A 6000-nucleotide genomic window follows, 5' to 3' on the forward strand; every position below is an offset into this window, starting at 1 on the left:
TTTCAGCATGATGCTGAAGAGAGAGGCTTCTGAGAGAGGCCAGAACCACTAAGATGGAGCCAATTCAGGATTGTATTTGGTTAACACCAACTGTGTAGAGGCTTTCCTAAACTAGTTATGGAGCCTGATTTTTTCCAGCTAGAATCAGGAAGGGATTTATTTTGTGTTGACTTAGAGGATATTGGTCCAAGCTCGCTGGAGGGGAGAATTAAGGTGTTTCCATCTTGCTTCACCCCAGAGAAAATGTTTGGACTGCATTTTACAATGGTTTGTCCGAGTCTAACTAGGCAAAGGGAGGACACTTGAAGGAGTACCTGAACTGGGAATAGATGTGGAAGTGACCAGGTTTTGTGTAGACCCTGAAAAGCAGCTTTCCCTGTGGTCAGACAAGCTGGTGCTTTTCTGGATTCTCCCTGCCTTATGTCAACATCTGCCAAAATCCCTTGTACTGCCCTGTTGGTTCCTAAGTCAGTCATCAGAAGAAGCTACAGTGTTGATAAATATTACAAAAGTGTAATGCTCTTTATAACAATGCATTTTTCACGTGGGTCTCTAGCCTCCTGCTCATCTTGCTTTGAACCTTTTGGACTTCTTTAGTTGTAATTAGTGGGGCAAAAGCCCGAAACCTTTGTGCATGCTTTTGATTTGAGTAGCATTGGGGTCGTTTTTAACGGTGCAATACTGGATGTAGACACTGGAGGGCAAAGCAGCTGCATTAATGGCTCCATAGTTCTGAGAGAGAAGCTGCAGCAGTGTGGGTGGTTTCCTGCGCAGCTCTATTCTATTAATATTACTTCCTCCCCAGCAGTGCGGTGGACAGCTGGTCTTCCAAACCTGTTTTGATGCTGAAGGCTAAAGATACGTGGAAAGGGTTTGGCATCCTACACTAAAATTTAGTAAACTGAATGGGAACAGTGCATCCGTTTGGGAAATGGAGGAAGAAGGGAGGGAGATGAGGGATGATAAGATCATCTGCAAGCTGTATAGCTGGTCTTGCTGAAAAATACTGGTGAGCACCATGGCATGTCCTCTGTCATGCTGAGACTATGGCTGGTAAACCCATTTGACTTCTGCACCACTTCTGAGAGTGTATATAGTAGCACTGGTCAGCTCTTAGTGACAGCATGCTGCCTGGGAGAGTGTTTGGTGGGTTTTCCCCATCACCCCAGCCTGGGATTGGCTTTAGTTTGCTGTAAATATTTCAAGTTATATCTAGAAAGTTAAAGGAAATGAAAAACTACTGTTACTGGCTCTGGCTGTTCCTAAAGGAGGTATTAGCTGTGATGCCAAATGTGTGTACAGGGATGTGCAGCAAGACATATTGCAGCTTTTTGCATTGTATTATGCCTGGCAGGACCGTGGCCATGCTGCAGCTCTTGCAAGAATGTAGTTTTGGAGGGAAGCTGATGTAGCTAGTGCTCCTGCAGAGGCCACGCAGGCACCAGGGGTGTCTAACTAAAGCAGTGCAGGGATGTTCATGTAAAGTTTCTCCAGCTGCAGGGCTTGAGCTTGGCATTGCACAGTAGTTTTGATCACAGGGGACTCCACAGCTGGAAGTGTTCATCATGCTTTTGCTCAGCAAGAAGGAAATAACTGGGAAAGTAAACCAGTGGGGGATACTGCATTGACTGGTGTGGGTGCTTGGGTCAGGAGAAAGAGAAAAGTGGGTTTTGTCTGATGTCAAGCCTACGAAGGTAGAAGTGCTGCCTTGGGAGGGGACAGGTGATTTGAAAACCACCTCCTCACAATCAGTCACTGCTTTTCCAGTTGGAGCAGACAGAGATGGATGTGAGTGTATTTAATAAGCAAAGAGCTGACACATGGTGGAAAGGTGCTTTTGCATAGTGTAACAAGCTAGCTGTCCCAGTGAGGTAACTAAACGTTCGTGGTGTTTGCTGGTGGGCGAAGGTCATTTAGTGAAATGGGCTGGATGCTGGTCTGCTCACAGCTTGAGTGTGTAGTTGAGCACTTGGCTTACTCTGATGGGAATTTGCTTCTTTGAGTTTGTTTGTAGCCCAGATTTGTTTATAGATCAGTTGCATCATCAGGCTGGGGCCTGCAGTGCTCACTGAAACATTAAAACCTAGTTGCTGGGTATGGTGTCATGTCCTATACCCATCACTGCGTTATTCAGATATTCTTTGTGGTGATGGGCTCAGGAGTCTGCTGATGCTGATCTGAGGGGGCAGCCCATGCGGCTCGTGAAGCCAAAAATCCCACAGCATCAGTCAACACTTAGCACCAGATTGGGAAATGCCAGTATTTTTAAGGCATCTCCTGTTCCTCATGCATGCAGCATGTCCCCCTGAGAACGACTGGTGGGATCCAGGCATGCGTCCAGGCTTTGGTCTCTTCCTTCCCCACCTCCTCTGACTGGCTTGGTTCTATAGGAGGAGGGCAAAGCTGTGTGGAAACCATCACTGTGGCTCATCCAGACCTTCCTGGGGACAGGCAAGTACTGCAGAAAGCATTGTGTGACAGTTCCTGTGGTTCCTGACCTCTGTAATCAGCCCCTGAGCTGCATTTTGTACTACTGTAATTTTTGCGTGCTCCTGTTCCCCAGACCTGATGTGTTTCTACCATCTGCTTCTTTCTCTGTGCATTGTTCTTTTGAGTAATGTTTTAGCTACACATGCAGAATTGCCTATCTTTGACCGAATGTCCGAATGTGATATATTGTATATTTTAAAGTATTTACCCTATTTATATACTATATGTTACTGTTAAATAAATATAAGTTCCACTATCTGTAGTGGAGTTTTATTCAGTGCTGTTGGCAAGATGTTGGGGAGATTCTGGAAACCTCCTTTCCATGCTCTGCAAAAGCAGCTCAGCCTGTTTTGAACAATAATCTTTGTATTCCTTCATTTGTTGTGCCATAGTTTGCCTTCCTCGGGAACCTTCCCGAGAGCAGACCTGGTGGCTGCAAACATGTGCATGGAGGCTGTATATGGATGGAGCACGCAGGTAGCGACCGTCTGTGTCCTGCACGAGGGACAAGTGGCTGGGTTTCCAGCGTGGTTTGGAGTGGAATCAGCAATTAGATCACACAGACCTGCCCTGCAAATCAGCTCATTTTGCCCTCAGGTTTTTGCTGGGAATATGAAAACCTGTTGTAAATCTGGTTAGCATAAATTACTGCTTCATTTCAGCCATTTTTCCTGGCTTGCTTGGGTTAGGAGGACAGAATCCTTCTGTTTACCCAGCAAAATGTATTATTTTTAGCTCTCGTGTTATTTTGACTGTTTGACTTATCAACTAAGCTAAACCAAGCAATCAGCAGACTTCTGTTTGCTTCCTGTCACGCTGTCTGGGTATTTTGAGACAAGTTAATCCTCCAAGAAAACCAAAATATATCTTCCCTTACAGCAAACTTGCAAAATTGACTCTAAGGACCCAAATCTTGTGCTGCAATACATCTTCCCTGGAGAAATTGGCTGGTTAAAAAGAAAATTGCTGAGCAGCACCATGCAATATTCAGCAGCCCTCTGAAACAACTACACGTTGTTACTGAGAGGTCTTGAAAGATGCCTCAGTATCAAGTCTTTTGGAAAACAGACTAAGAGATCATTCTCTTCTTGCATATTACCAAAATGCAACTGCATAGATAGCTGTGTAATTCAAGACGTCACCTCTAATCCCCTGTGTGCATGTAGTGGCTAGATAGGGAATGGAGAGCTATATTAAAACATGTTTTCTTGACCTCTGCAGCAGTTTTGCCTTATTCTTCTGCCACTGAATGAGTTTTCTTGCTGCAACGTGGGTTTTCCTGGGCTGGCTGGCAGGGCAGAGCGCATGCCCACACTTTGCCGTGAGTCAGCCATGTCATCTGACAGCCTCTGTGGCCAGCGTCATCGCTGCCTGCGTTTCAGCTGCTCAGCTGAAGATCCCCTTTGTTTCTCCTCATCCTATGTCAATTTAATTGAATCAAGCATCCAAAAGAGCAAAATCCCGGCATCCGTCCTAGTGCTAGCACTGTGCTCTATACCCACCAGGGCAGAAAGCCTCAAACTGAGGCTGCCTTTGCCACGAGCAGGTCTGTTACAGCCATGGAACCCTCCATCCAGATGTGTTTTCCAGGAGATCCTGATAGAAGAAGGATGTAAAACAAAATAACAACGGAGGTTGAGATTTGCCCTAAGTTCTCCGGGAGCATTCATCCCAGGAATAGGCTGCCTGATGTGGTTTTTAAAGAAAAAACAAGTCCTGTAGATGTGCATTCATTCTCAAACCCAGAGGCATAGTCCTGGTACATGATGGGACCAAGTGGGTAGCAGCTGGGATGGCTCTGTGGGTGCTGGAGTGCTGTGGGGTGCTGCAGGGGGCTGAGCTGCTGCCGTGTAGGCACATGGCATTGGTCTGAGTTGTACAGTTTGGGACTAAAACACTTGCTGTTTACTTTCTGGAGGAGAGGAAGGTGCAGCATGACATCCTGTTCACACGGGCAGGTGGGGAAAGGCGGCTGGGTGTGAGCTGCTGCTGGGTTTTTGTAAAAAAAAAAAAAAATTGAAATGAGAAAAAAAAAAAAAAGATCTAATGCATGACTCCCTAAATTGTTTCCTGCTGATACTATGAAGAGGAGGAAAAATTATCCTAAATTCAGGGCCATCTGCTCAAAGTACGGCAGAAACAGGGTTAATGGAGGCAGCTTGATCCGAAGCAGACTATCAGGGTTAATCTAGTTCAGGCTCAGCATGTGCTGAGCTTCTCACTGTGATAGCGCTGCTTTCTTTGCTTTCAGCAGTGGAAGACGTGAGCTGGGGCTCGCTGAGCTGGATCCGGCTGCCACTCACAGCTGCAAATTCATCTCTTCAGCTGCAATTAACCCAAACTAGCCCAATCTGGCTGTGAAATCGGGCAGTGGGTGCTGGCTCCAGCTCCTTCCTTGAGAGGCACAGCCTGAATTTACACTACGGCAGTAACAAAATAAACGCTGCCATTGCAAGGAGCTTGGTGCATCCTGGGCGTGACGGCAGGGCTGCGACTCAGAACAGGAACCGGCGGCTGCATCCTCTTTCACCCTTGGCTCCCCAGGCCACCGTTTCTGCTTCTACTTGGAGCAACTTCCCTTTCTGCAGGGCCCAGGCTTTCCCCACGGGGGGGGTTGGGAGATGGAGGCTGGAGCCCCCTTAGTCTTTGGGGCATATTGCCCTGTCCTGCAGCCACCGTAGATGTTTTTTTGCTCCATTTGAGTGTTGGTGAATGCAACAGCCCTTCCTTGTGTTTGTCCATCTATCTCACTCACATTGCATTGCAGACGGCTTTGCGGACGTGCAGCTGTTTGTCTCCTGGAAATGCAGCTTTAAATGGCATGACACAGGATGCAATATGCCTGCTGCTGTGAGTGTGGTCTGTGTCCACGTCCCCTGACTCTCGTTGGGCAGCTGAGCTGCACTTCTGCTTGTACCCACAGCCTTTCCTCCAACAGCAGCCCCATTTCACCCCGTTTTGACTGTGCCACTGTTGCAAAAACCCTAAACCACTTTTGGGGACCATTCAACAAGCAAAAAGATACCCATGTCTCCTGGACTCCGCACTCGTGGATGTGTTTGGACATTCGGGGATGATGTCCTGTAGTGTTTGGCCGTGGCAGCTTCACTTTTCTGCCGAGCAAAACATTTTCTGAAACCCCACACTGGACCATGCCCTTCAGCAAGTGCTTTTCTAGTGCGCCCACAGTGCCGAGGACACCCACTTCCTCAAATGCAATGAGCAGTGTGCCGAGAGCGGCCCCAGCCTTTTGGTGCAGGCTCGGGCCACATTGCTGCATCCCCACGCAAAGCGGGGGAGCAAAAAGGGGAGCAAAAAAGGCGCTGTTGCCTCCGTGGTGTTGGGGAAGCAAGACAAGAGCTTTACAGGAGAGCAGAGCAGGAAAGGACTTTTATGGGGTTGCTCGCAGCCGCTCACAGATGAGGGAGGAGGAAGTACGTTGGCAAATCAACCCTCGCCGAGCTTTTGCTCTTGTGGGGGGAATCGCACCCTGGGCGCAAGATCCCTGTG

Source organism: Netta rufina (assembly GCF_964035555.1).
Source record: "Netta rufina genome assembly, chromosome: 27".
Classification (NCBI taxonomy): Eukaryota; Metazoa; Chordata; class Aves; order Anseriformes; family Anatidae; genus Netta; species Netta rufina.